Source organism: Scyliorhinus torazame, chromosome 3, assembly GCF_047496885.1.
Source record: "Scyliorhinus torazame isolate Kashiwa2021f chromosome 3, sScyTor2.1, whole genome shotgun sequence".
NCBI classification, from domain to species: Eukaryota; Metazoa; Chordata; class Chondrichthyes; order Carcharhiniformes; family Scyliorhinidae; genus Scyliorhinus; species Scyliorhinus torazame.
The window spans coordinates 34,039,707-34,053,598 of record NC_092709.1 but is presented as its reverse complement, the minus strand read 5'-3'; the positions used below and the strand labels follow the sequence as shown (position 1 = coordinate 34,053,598).

Below are 13,892 nucleotides of genomic sequence, written 5' to 3'. Positions count from 1 at the left end.
CTCCCGACTGTATAATTTGGTTTGACCATCAGCATCATGAAGACAAATGTTATGATCCAGGATGTACCCATACCGCCATCTACCAGCATTGAGAATGTGACACTGGTTGATAGCTTCACAAATCTTGGCTCCACAATCACGTGGCAAAATTTGTCTCCAACTCCATCTACAAGTTTGCTGATGACACGATCGTAGTAGGTCGGATCTCAAACAACGATGAGTCAGAATACAGGAGGGAGATAGAGAACCTAGTGGAGTGGTGTAATGACAACAATCTCTCCCTCAATGTCAGCAAAACTAAAGAGCTGGTCATTGACTTCAGGAAGTAAAGCATTGTACACACCCCTGTCTGCATCAACTGGGCTGAGGTGGAGATGGTTGACAGCTTCAAATTCCTCGATGTGCATATCACCAAAAATCTGTCCTGGTCCACCCATCTCTACGCTACAACTAAGAAAGCACAACAGCACCTATAACAACACCTATACTTTCCTCAGGAAACTAAGGAAATTTGGCATGTCTACGCTGATTCTTACCAACTTTTACAGATGCACCATAGAAAGCATCCTATCGGGCTGCATCACAGCCTGGTATGGCAACTGCTCGGCCCAAGACCGGAAGAAACAACAGAGTGTCGTGAACACCGCCCAGTCCATCACACAAACCCGCCTTCCATCCATTGACTCTGTCTACAACTCCCGCTGCCTTGGGAAAGTGGGCAGCATAATCAAACACCCCTCCCACCCGGCTTAATCACTCTTCCAACATCTTCCATCAGGCAGATGGAAGATACAAAAGTCTGTAAACACGCACTAACAGATTCAAAAACAACTTCTTCCACACTCCTAAACGACCCGCTTATGGACTGATGGACTTATGGACTGATCTGATCTCTTCACATCTTCTCTATTGAGTAGTGTACACTCTGCATGCTTCACCCGATGCCTGTGTCTATGTATTTACTTGTGTATTTTATGCTTGCCCTATTATATGTATTTTCTTTTCATGTACAGAATGATCTGTTTGAGCTGCACGCAGGACAATACTTTTCACTGTACCTGGGTACACATGGCAATAAACCCAACCAACCAATCTGTCACTTGATGCTGAAATCAACGCACACATTGCAAAAACTGCAGTTGTTCTGTCCAAGCTGAATAAGACAGTGTGGAAGAACAACAACATGACTGAAAACACCAAATTGTGTCCACCAAGCCTGGGCCTCAATGCACTCCTCTGCAAGGTGAGACCTGGACAACGTAAGCTAGGCAGGAGAGAAGGCTGGTCAGTTTCCACCTTTGCTGTCTTAGACATATCCTCAACCTCTGTTGGCAGCACAAGGTCACCAATTCTAAGGTCTTGGAGTATGTTAATTCCATCAGGATATACTCATTGCTAATCAATAACGCCGGTGCTAGTTCGGGCACATTCATCAAACTTAGGATGGCCACAAAACCAAAGATCACTCCGGCAGTGATCTGATCACTGGGTCAAGACCTCCTGGATATCCATACATCTTATATGAAGATGGTGGAAACTGACAACTGGGGGGCAGTCGCTGATAGCCATGGAGGCTGACTGCTTGGAAGGGTGTTGGAAGATGCAAGCAGAAACAAAAAGCTCAGCTGGCTGTACAGGGGGTCCAGAGCAAACAGAGGCCAGGAAATCATGCACCGTCTCAGCCCAGTCTTCCTCTGCTGCAAATTTGGAAGACGGCAAATGCGACGCCAGAATGGGGCTCCTGAGCCGCACCAGGCGACGATTAACACAAAGCTGAACACCATGGTGCAGACCATCATCTTACAAGATGTAAGGCCGCCAGCACCTCTCTAAAAGAAAAGAAACCTTAAAGAGTTACAGCCACTAGGGGCTGATAATATTGATACCTTTTCAGCACCGCTCTCTTTAAGATTTTAAACTGTGCTGGAGTTTCCAGCTCATATTTACGAAGAGCTGTCAGGGTACGGAGAAACACAAACTGTTAATGAAGAAATTGAGAAGTGCACTTCAAACATTGTTCAGTAATGCTGCTTAAAGTCAAAAACAAATCAATGCAGCATAATAAATCATCAGATTTCAGGCTATTTAAAATAACAGTAAAAAATAAACCACAGGTTAAAGCTTTGAACCTACGTCTGACATTGTGGCGTGGCCGCGACAACACAAACTGAGCACACTAATGATAGAATTCAGGTGGCGGGGGGTGGGGTGTGGTCACCTGAGGTGAGCGCAGGAGTGGCAGCGTTTTCGCAAGCGCTGGCTCTGTTCATCTTGCAATCCTTTATTCTGTCCTGGTGCACATTTCAGATTTGTCTTTTCTTGGGATATATCGCTTACGCTATGTCCCTGGAGGATCCTGATGGGTGTTTTGCAAAGAGGAGTCGAGATAAATTGTAGATGATCCTCACTTGTCCATGGCGGTCGGAGTGGGCTTGCAGTGGTGTTGTTCCTACTGAGTGGGATCTCACCTCAGCCGTGCTGTGTGCATCCAGATGATGGCCGCCATTGAGATTGCTGTTCTGGATGAAGGTCTCAGCTCTGTGGCGCAGGTCTTTAGAGCTCACTTTGAAGATTTGCGAGCTATCCTTGGCAGGACGGTGGAGGCGCATTTGAGAGTTCCTGCATTCACTAGAGCACTTTCCCTGGTCAGTGTCCGCCTTCAAGGCGTTGAGATCCTGCTGCATGGCGTGTCATTTATCCTGACGGGTTCGGAAGATGGGGGCCAGGCAAGGAGTGTCCGTGAGCCCGGTCCTTGGCGAGACGTGGGAGGCAAGTTCCCGATTGAACTTGAAGATTTTCTGCCATGCTTTAATACTCTTGATTTAGGGGCGGCATGAGGCACAGTGGTTAGCACTGGGACTGCGGTGCCGAGGACACGGGTTCGTGTGCAGTTTGCACATTCTCCCCATGTCTGCGTGTGTTTCCCCCCCACAACCCAAAGATTTGCTGGTTAGGTGGATTGGTCAAGCTAAATTGCCCCTTAATTGGAAAAGAAAAATAATTGGCTACTCTAAATTTAAAAATAATAATCTTGATTTAGAGTCTGTGTGCAAGGGTTCGATGGAGCACAGAGTAGCCGATCTTGGAGACCTGGGATCTGTTGGTTCCCTCTGACCACTAGCCCTATATTATCCTATCCTCGCTGCTCGTGGTGAGGGGTTGGAGGTGGCTGAGAGGGTCGAGTAGGCTCCCCCGGCCACGGCTTAGGCTGTGGGATGCTTGAACGCCAGAGCATCAGAATAGTGGAAGTGAAGGTGCTTCGTTCATTGGAAGCCTTGAGAGATCCTGAGGAGTGTTCATTGACCCTGTCTTGGCCCGGCCTTCTCGAGCAACATAAGATGGTGTCATTCTCCTGAAATTCTTCCTTAATTCTGGACGTTACTGCCTTGTGATTACGTTGTTGATTATTTAATGTTGTCTTTTCTCTTGCAAGGGCATGTGAGATGTGAGCACGAGGGCGAGTCGCCTGTTTTCCTGTTCTAACAAAAATCATAGAGTTGATTATGTGAAATATGGGGCTGGATTCTTCTGTCGCCGACGCCGAAATCGCGTTCGGTGACCGGCCGGAGAATCCATGATGTTTACGACAGAATCGGGGGCGGCGCCACTTTCGCGATGCTCTGCCCCCTCCAAATCGGCGTACTCAGAGAGTACACCGCGCCACGTATAGACGGCCGCCCAATGCTCCGCCCCGACCGTCCGAGTTCCCGATGGCTTGGGGCTCTCATGGTCTCACCCATCGGGAACTTGGCGTGGTGGCTGAAGACTCAGTCGGGGGAGGGCCGATCAGAAGGCAGGGGGAGACATTACTCGGGGCTGGCGACACTGTGGGGGTTGTTCCGGGGCGTGCGAGCCGGACGAAGGGTGGAACTATTTTGCGGGCCGGGTCCGCGAGCGGCCTCCGGCATGAAGCACGGCGCGGCCACTGCAAGACACCGCCGTGCGCATGCGCAGCCATGGACCCGGCAATACTCCGGGGCGTATCGGCAGCTAGAACCGGGTGCTCTATGCTGCCGTCCTGCTAGCCCCCAGCGAAACTGGGAATCGGTGGCCGTTTTGCGCCAGTTTTCCCACCGTTCCCATGCCAGCGTGGGGACATAGCCCCAGAATCAGAGAATCCAGCCCATGGTCTGTGCAGTTTCACTCCCTTTTGTCATTATGGTTATAATCCTTGTGGTTATGGAAGAGGAGTGTTTTTTTGACAGCCCTGATCTCGTTTGTAATGAAGATGAGTAGAGGCAGGGCAGGGTGATGGGTGAATGATAGAGCTAGTTAAGTCCTCACTGAGATTGAGCGTATTGTGGAGGTCCCAGGGGTGCTTATTTTTGTGTCTCAGACGGTGCTGGGCTAGGCTAGGTCCAGTGCTGTGGTTGGTATCCTGTTTCCCCTGAAGCTTGGGATTTCCCTTCTCGAAGGTTCTTATTAGGGACAACATGGGAGGACTCTTCTGTGCACAGGGGCCTTGGGTTTAGCCGGGTTCTGCACTTTAGTTGATATCCCGTGCCCCCCTCCCCCCGTGTGTCATAGAGTTATACAGCGGGATTCTCCATCGGCAGGCTCCTCCGCTTTGCCAGCAGAGCTCCGATGCCCTCAAGTTTCCTGAAGGCGTGGGGGTGGCCACAGTGGGAAACCCCATTGGCTGGCTGCAAGTACGGAGAATTCCGCTGTCGGCGGGGGCACGCCACACCAAAAAACGGTGCGGCGGGACGGTGAATCCCACCCAAAAAGTCATAGAATCATACAGCACAGAAAAGGCCCTTCGGCCCATCGCGTTTGCGCCGGTCAAAAACAACCACCTAACCATTCTAATCCAGCTCTTGGCATATAGCCCTGCATGCCCCGGGATTGCAAGTGCACATTTCAATACTTCTTAAATGTTATGAGGGTCTCTGCCTCCACAGCCTTTTCAGGCAACGAGTTCCAAACTCCCACCACCCTCTGGGTAAAAAGGTTCTTCCTCACATCCCCTCGAAACCTCCTGTCCCTTACCTTAAATCTAAGCGTTCTCCAAGGCGACCTTCAGGACGCACGACAACGCAGAATCACAGAGCAGAAACTTATAGCCAAGTTCCGCACACATGAGTACGGCCTCAACCGGGACCTTGGATTCATGTTGCATTACATTCACCCCCCACCATCTGGCCTGGGCTTGCAAAATCCTACCAACTGTCCTGGCTTGAGACAATTCACACCTCTTTAACCTGGCGTTACCCCTCTCTCTGGCTCAGGAAAGACTTAATTACCTGCTAATGCTCGCATTCAAACTTCGTCTTGCATCGTTGACTTTGTCTATATAAATGCTGAAAGATGCCCTCGTACGAACGGGATATGGCGCTCGACTCATCGATCGACAGTTCCACCGCGCCACAGCAAAAAAACGCACCGACCTCCTCAGAAGACAAACACGGGACACAACCGACAGAGTACCCTTCGTCGTCCAGTACTTTCCCGGAGCGGAGAAACTACAACATCTTCTTCGCAGCCTTCAACACGTCATCGATGAAGATGAACATCTTGCCAAGGTCATCCCCACACCCCCACTACTTGCCTTCAAACAACCGCGCAACCTCAAACAAACCATTGTTTGCAGAAAATTACCCAGCCTTCAGAACAGCGACCACGACACCACACAACCCTGCCATGGCAATCTCTGCAAGACGTGCCAGATCATCGACATGGATACCACCATTACACGTGAGAGCACCACCCACCAGGTACGCGGTACATACTCGTGCGACTCGGCCAACGCTGTCTACCTCATATGCTGCAGGAAAGGATGTCCCGAAGCATGGTACATTGGCGAGACCATGCAGACGCTGCGACAAAGAATGAACGGACATCGTGCGACAATCACCAGGCAGGAATGTTCCCTTCCAGTCGGGGAACACTTCAACAGTCAAGGGCATTCAGCCTCTGATCTCCGGGTAAGCGGCTTTCAGGACGCGCGACAACGCAGAATCGCCGAGCAGAAACCTATAGCCAAGTTCCGCACACATGAGTGCGGCCTCAACCGGGACCTGGGATTCATGTCGCATTACATTCATCCCTCACCATCTGGCCTGGGCTTGCGAAATCTTACCAACTGACCTGGCTTGAGACAATTCACACCTCTTTAACCTGGGGTTAACCCCATCTCTGGATCTGTAAACACTTAATTACCTGCAAATACCCGCATTCAAAGATCGTCTTGCACCTTTGACTTTGTCTATATAAATGTTTCTGGAACCTACCTCTCCATTCACCTAAGGAGCAGTGCTCCGAAAGCTAGTGTTTGAAACAAACCTGTTGGACTTTAACCTGGTGTTGTAAGACTTCTTACTGTGCTCACCCCAGTCCAACGCAGGCATCTCCACATCATGGCTACGATCGACCTCATAATTATATACATCTCAATCATGTTTCCCCCCCACCCCTCAGTCTCCTCTGCTCCAAGGAAAACAATCCAAGACTATCCAATCTCTCTTCATAACTAACACTCTCCAGCCCAGGCAACATCCCGATAAATCTACTCTGCTCTCTTTCCAGTACTATCACATCCCTCCTGTAATGTGGATTCCAGAACAGCACGCAATACTCTAGCTGAGTCCTAACCAACATTTAATACAGTTCCAGCATAACCTCTTTGCTCTTAAATTCTATGCCTTGGCTAATAAAGGCAAGTATACCATATGCCTTCTTAATCACTGTATCCACCTGCTTTGCTATCTTAAGGGACTAGTGTACATGCACACCAAGATCCCTCTGATCCTCAGTGCTTCCCAGGGTCCTGCCGTTTGTCATGTATTCTCTTGCCTTGGTTGTCCAGCCCAAGTGCATCACCTCACACTTAGCCGAATTGAATTCCATTTGCCACTGATCAGCCCATCTGACCAGCCCATCTATATCCTCCTGTAATCGAAGGCTACCCTCCTCATTATTTACCACCCCACCGGGATGGCTGGGACGCTTATTTGATTGATAATTTTTTTTTCTCCTTTTCATTGACGATGGTGGGCGTGCGCCCCAGGGTAATACGGACCCACAATTGGGGCCTGACCCTTTGTTATCCTGTTATCCACTCCTAGTAGTTCTTTGTCCCTTTTGTTAGAAGGCATTGGCGGCAATGATCATAATCCAAATATATAGTTGCTGGTCCTCTCTGCAGAATTGCATGGAATAAGGTTGGTTCTATACTGGGTGTGAGACTAGGGTTAGGTTGCGTTGTGTGGCATATATATAGCATCCCTTTAGAACTGGGGTTCTCGCAAATTTTCTTTGCTTTTATTTCTTTTTATGGATGGCTATAAAGAATCCGTGATTAGATGCTGCAGGGGTTGACGGGTTTGGTATCAGGGGGGAAGCAGCTGGCGGTGTGTCATTGGTGCCTCTGGCGCTGCTGGATATATATGGGGATATATATTGATGCACACCCAAACATGCGCGATAAATTTATCCTGAACTCTCGAGGTAATTGCGAGCAATCACCACGTGGTGCGCCATTTAATCATGTTTTCATGACTTTATTCTGTTTCTCCTTTCTTCTCTGGTGGGGCTTTTAGCGGTATCAAGTTGTGTCTGAGGATTGTGTTGGGCCAGTTGTACAGCTGTTTTCCCGGTTCCCCTCTGTAATCAGGCCTTTGAACCTTCACTTCTTGTTGCGGTGCTGGACTGTCCCTGTGGTTTTGTTATGTTGTATGTTAAAATGAGAAACCTCAATAAATATTTTTTTTAAAAAAAGAATTCAGGTGGCTTTTGACTGTTCTGGGAATGGAGCCCACTCGAACAAAAACACCCCAGAGCAACAACAGAATCAAACCCACGTGGACCGAAGACATCTTCAGAACAAAAGTGTTTTAATTGCCAGAGAGACGGCAGACGTGAATTGGCCACCTCCAGCTATTTCAGAGACACCGCAGTTAACAAGTTGATCAGCATAGTTTTCATCTCCACAAGGTTATGTGCACTGCTTTAGGAAACCCTGTGGTAAATCAGCACAGTGGGGTGAACCTCTTTACATGATTTTCATGTCAGAAGGTAGACTGGTGCTTGAACTGATCTTGAACCCTGCATGATAATGAGTGATGGGGCACAAATCAAACTAATGACATTTTCCTTCTCATCTCATGCAAAAACAATATTTGGGCTTGGGATGGTCCTATTAACAATAACATGCGCAGTAGCATGTTAACTCTTAATCAATGCAGGGTATAAAGTACCTGCATAAATTGACCCCAAAAAATTTAAATTGCAAATTAACATGTTGTTTTAATTGGAGCCTAATTATTGATTTTCAGTCCCTAGATAAGGCGACTGTTGAGCAGGTTATTTAAAGAACAGTTGTTCGCTTGCTCCCAGGAGTAACAGCAACCACCCCCCCCCTCCCCCCACCCCATCTTTGAAGCAAATCTGTCAACAACAGCATATTAAAAGACTAACCCTGACAAACCATGTTGGATTATATAAAGCTTTAATTTTGAAAAGCTGAGGTACTTAAAAAGCTGATGCAAAAAATAAACATACTGAGTAATTGTTGGGAGGGTAAAGAATAGAATGTTGAAGTGGATCATACAGAATTGTCCAACGGTTCTTGAAAGTTTATAGCAGTGTCTGCAAGAGTAATCACACACTTGACTCAGTGGTCTAAGCTCGCGAAAGCAACATCTAACATTGCAAATACATGCCAGGTGTTGGTTGGAAAAGAAACTAAAGACTGCAGACAAACCAAAAGGGAAAACCAGAGGACTTGACCAGAAAGTCTGAACCAGCACCAGGAGGAAGTCTGCACGTTTTTGACAAAAGGTCGTGACAGTCACAGCACCCACGTGATGTACATAAACAGAGAGCATGCTGCAACTTGTTATATTGTTGCATAGACTTCAATTGGCCAACGTCAATAAGCACATAGGATAGTTATTAAATCTGAATATCATTGCCCACTATGTGAGTTTACCCACATTAAAGCTGTGATATTGCTCTTCTGCACTCCATCACACTATGCTGAGTTAAACACGATGTGGAGATGCCGCCGTTGGACTGGGATGCGCACAGTAAGAAGTCTTACAACGCCAGGTTAAAGTCCAACAGGTTTGTTTCAAACACTAGCTTTCGGAGCACTGCTCCTTCCTCAGGTGAATTCACCTAAGGAGCAGTGCTCCGAAAGCTAGTGAGTAAAACACTGTGAAACCAAATTATTGTTTACCAGGATAATCCATTGCCTAGATAGAAGTAATGAATCATTGGTGTTCATGTGAAAATAATTAAGTAGTTGGTAATTCAACACATTTCGTCCTTTGTGTTTTTTGAAGCCAAGGGTTAAAAGAGCCTTCAACTAATTTCACACTGCAGTCCTGCTGGCTTTTAAACTCCCAACTGAAGTTGCTTTAAGTTGTGTGTTTATAGCAATGATTAGACACTATAATAAAACGCTCCACACAAAATGCAAATCCGTATCTATTCTACCCTTGGTGCAACTCCCCAGGGCAACTACACACAAAAGGCTCAAGAACCGGCAGAACAAGAATCCTAATCGGATTCCGAAACAGCTTTATAAACAATCAGTATGGACCAGTTTGGTGCCAACAACGTGGGGTTCGATTCCCCTCTCCGGCTGGAGTGGATTTGCAGCCTGCCTCCTTGCCCTACACACGGTGAAGTCTGTGGCACTCTGGGCACAGTAACGAAGAAGAATGGGACTGACTGATTTGGTCTATGAGAGCCAACAAGGATTTGATGGGCTGAATGGTCTCCTTCTGTGCTGTATTGACCCCCAGTTGGCGGAAGAGTTGTTTTTTGACCTGAACAGGCCCATTGGACAGACTAGAAATTGAAACTGTTCAGGTGTGAATATGGGCAAATTCCTCAGAAACCTATACCAGAAAATTCTGACATCAATGAATGTCTTTAATACTTCTGCCAATGCAGCTTCATTACACTCATCGCCAATAACCATGCTGGTATGGTGCGACAGTTTTGTGCAGTTTTTGTACCCAAATACTAGTACATTTTAAAATCCCCAGATAAAAGTTTTCACCAAAACATTATGAATCACAAACCCCCCTACAGTGCAGGAAGCCATTCAGGCCATAGAGTCTGAACCAACTCTCCGAAAGAGCACCCTACCTAGGCCCACGTCACCACCCTATCCCCTAATAAGAGTCTCTTATTAAGCATAACATTTCAGGGGGCTGCACGGTGGTTCAGTGGTTGGCACTGCTGCCTACGGCACGGAGGACCGGGCCACTGTCCTTGTGGAGTTTGCACATTCTCCCCGTGTCTGCGTGTGTTTCACCCCCACAATCCAAAGATGTGCAGGTTAAGTGGATTGGCCACACAAAGTTGCCCCTTAATTGGGAAAAAAATAATTGGGTACTCTAAATTTATTTTTTTAAACAGCATAACATCTCAGTAACACTGAGGTTCCATTAACTCCGATTCACATTTGCTATCAGCCCTGGCCTCGTCGAAAGAGAGGTGGGCTTCGCAATAGAAGAAAATGATACACCCACACCAAATGACACAAATAGCAATCCATTAGAATAGGTTAATCAGAGCTAATAAAAGTACAGCTCTGACCAGACAGGTTGATGGATCACGCCAGTTTAACTTCTTTAAAAAACCTCGAGGCAATAAACTTGGCAACCAAAAACAAAAGTTGAAAAAGTGGGATAGTCAAAAGTCACACTGGGATCAGGAGTGTATGCACCCCCCCCCCCAAAAAAAAATCCCTATGCAGTTGTTTGTCAAAGATAAGCTGTGTCAATGCACTTGGCGACGTCAACCCACTACTGCGAGTACATTTGGCCTCCGGCTATGAAGGTGCATCCCGACAGAACTAATTTCTGCCTCATTTTTTTGCACGTTGTCTCTGCGTTGCTGAACGGCAGCAGCTGTGTTTGCACTGGAGCATTCCTGAAGTGCGCGCACTTTCTTCCCTTCTCCCCCTCCACACACAAAACCCAAAGAAAAACCGAAGGCAGGAACTTAAAACGTAAAATTCAGTACCCTCCCCCCCCCCTCCCCCCTCCCCAATCATTCATGATTTTACACAGTTTTTGAAATGATGTTAAAGAGGATGGGGGAGGGTTAGCGTAAACATTGGCGTTCGCCGCGAGCGTCGTGCAGACACGGACGCCGCGTCTGTAAGAAAGTTTAAGCCGGACTGCCGCGCACACACGTCCACCGGCACACAAAACTGACATTCTGAGAGGCGGAAAAAAAATCCCTGATTATTTTAGCGTCGGTTCAAACATCAACGACTTAGAGGCTGGGTGCTAAAGTCCGATTTCCCAGTACACCTCGCTTGGGGGGGGGGGGGGGGGGGGGGTGATAATGTGCGCAACATGTGTTATATTTTTAAAGCGTCAAATCCCTAACCCACTCCCAATTCGCCCAAAATCCGCCGGGCACATTTTCAATTTTGGGTAACGCAAACCCTGCACGACCTCCCCGATGTATTCTCTCTTTTTGTGTGTGTGTTGCCGTGTGACGAGTTTATGGCACAAGTGCTTCCGCCGGGATGCGAATTTCTTATCGAGCGATTTAAATAACCGCAACGCTTAAAATAACCAACCCCCCCCCCACTAAAGAAAGAGTACGAAAAAGGAGTGGCGGGAGAGTGAGGGAGAAAGAGCTGCTGAAAGCTTTCCTCACGCCGCGAGCGAGCCCGGATCCGGGAGCCGGACCCGGAGCGTTCCATCCGCGTCACGTTCCACGCCGCTTTGCAACAGTAGCTGCAAAAAAGATACACTGTATTCCAACTCTTAGCTACATAAGAGACAGAGCAACTATATAGATCCACAGAGTATGAGAGAATCCAGCCAGGACTCCACAACGCAACTCATCACAACCCCGCATATGCTTTAATGGCACGCCAATGAAAACCTGCTGCAGATCATAAAGACGGGAGGGGGGGGCACCGTAGCATTTTTTAAAAATAGAAACCTAATGCACATTCAAAATCCCCCCCCCCCCTACTTTGTACCCGCAACTTTTACAAACAAAACCACCACCACCCCCTTCTCCAAGTTGTCGCTTCCTCGCTGCACCCCCCCCCCCCCAAACGGTTTGCGCTTTCATATCACAGACACCAGCTTTTGGCGCCATATTAATGACGTACTATATTATTTCCATCATCAGCGACCTTCGGGATCAAATTGCTAAACTAAAAAAAAACCTTTGCAGCCCCAACTCGGCCAACAACGGAAAAAGGCATCAAAAGCTTGACATTTTTTTTCAAACCGCCGGATCTCCTCCTCTTCTTCCTCTCGCCCCCCCCCCCTCCCCGTACTGTACTCCCCCATCGTCCTCCGGCTTTTCTTTCCCTCACAATTATTTCACCCAAACCCCCCCAAAAAAAATAACACACAACGAGCTCAAACGCTTAAAAGTATTGAAAGAGGACAGTACCTGCTGTAATTTTTTTGTGTGTGTTTGTTTTTGTTTTTGCTTTAAAGCTGATCTGTTGAGATGAGACTGGGTAGAAATGGTGATTTTTTTTTTGAATGTGCAGTTGAAGCAGCTGCAGTGGCAGATTGTGGCTCCCTCTATCTCTCTTTCTCGCTCCCTCTTTCACATATGCACTGACTGACGTTGGTCCTTATGGTGGAGTTGGTTGGGTGAAGGAAGGATTCTGTGTTCTCTTAATGTTAATCCACGGTTGCTGCCAGACGAGGGAGCACTCTCATGTCTTGTCAACAGAATTACAGTTAAACCTCCTTTGCAACCTAGCTTTCGCGTCCCCGTCTCCCCCCCCCCCCCCCCCCTCAAAAAAAACCTCTAAAACTTGATGCTTTGTTTAACAGCCGCATTTCAAAATACACTGAAGAGGGAGGGTAATTTAAATATGAAAGTCACAGTTCTGTCCACACGAGTAAGGAGAAAATAAGCAATGAATAAGGAGGAACGTGCATCCTAATGCCCTTCAAGGCACGCCAAACATTTTGTCAGACATAGTCACTGCTGTAGTGTCGGAATGACGGAGGACTATTTTCACAAAGCAAGATTCCACAAGTGTGACGATGACTGGGGTAATCTGTTTTAGTGATGTTGCTAAAGGGATAAAAAAAGTGGCTTTCCATGCTCTTGTTCAAATAGTGCCACAGGATCATTTGCAACCACCTTGGAGGGGATACAGGACTTCAGTGTTAAATCTGACCCAAAACGCAGAACTTCCGACAGTGCAGCACTCCATCTGTACTGCACTAGATTATCAGACCGAGATTATCTCTAGCATAACACTTTAGGAGATCTGTAGGTCCGTGAACCCTCTTACATTCCTAACTCTTAAGGTTTAGCCTGGATCCGTCCAGCTGGGGAAAACGTCGATTCCTTACACCTATTCTGTTTGATAGTTTATTGCAAAGTCGATAATCTCACAAACATCAGTAGCTGCTCCCGTTAAGTTAAATAATCAGTACCCACAAACATTATTTATCATTGATAAACATAAATACCCTGCTCCATTTTAAGTGAGCCCAATATTGTATTTACAAATGCTGTTACTGTAACTTCTGAGTTTTATTCACGCTGTTAAACCCTGAAGTGTTCTCGTGCTCTTTCTTTCAGATTTCTTTAGCTTAGTCATCCAACAGAGGGAAGTAGATCCTTGGAAAATAGGCGACAGGTTTAGATAAGGGATCTGGATCGGCACAGGCTGGGAGGGCCGAAGGGCCTGTTCCTGTGCTGTAATCTTCTTTGTTTTTGTTCTTTGTAACCCCATTATTAAATTTATTGTCTGAGGAGCTCGGTACTGTGCAGTGCCGCTACTGCTCAATATACGCTTTTATAATTTAAAAAAGCACAAAAATCACACCCGTGATCATGATTGCCGCAACCCCCCTCCCACTTTTGATTTTACATATTACAACAATCCTGGATCATGGGTAGACCATTAACATTTGAAGGTGTGTCAATGG

The 13,892-nt window shown here is 47.2% G+C and overlaps 1 protein-coding gene across 1 annotated transcript in view; it reads right to left on the bottom strand.

Annotated features, from left to right (window-relative positions):
• Window positions 1–12,546, bottom strand: part of jade1 (jade family PHD finger 1) — a 191,883-nt gene extending 179,337 nt beyond the window's left edge. The window contains exon 1 of the mRNA XM_072495560.1: window positions 12,385–12,546. The gene's annotated coding sequence lies outside the window, so the exon portion shown is untranslated. The remainder of the gene's footprint in view (window positions 1–12,384) is intronic.
• Window positions 12,547–13,892: the final 1,346 nt, after the last annotated feature.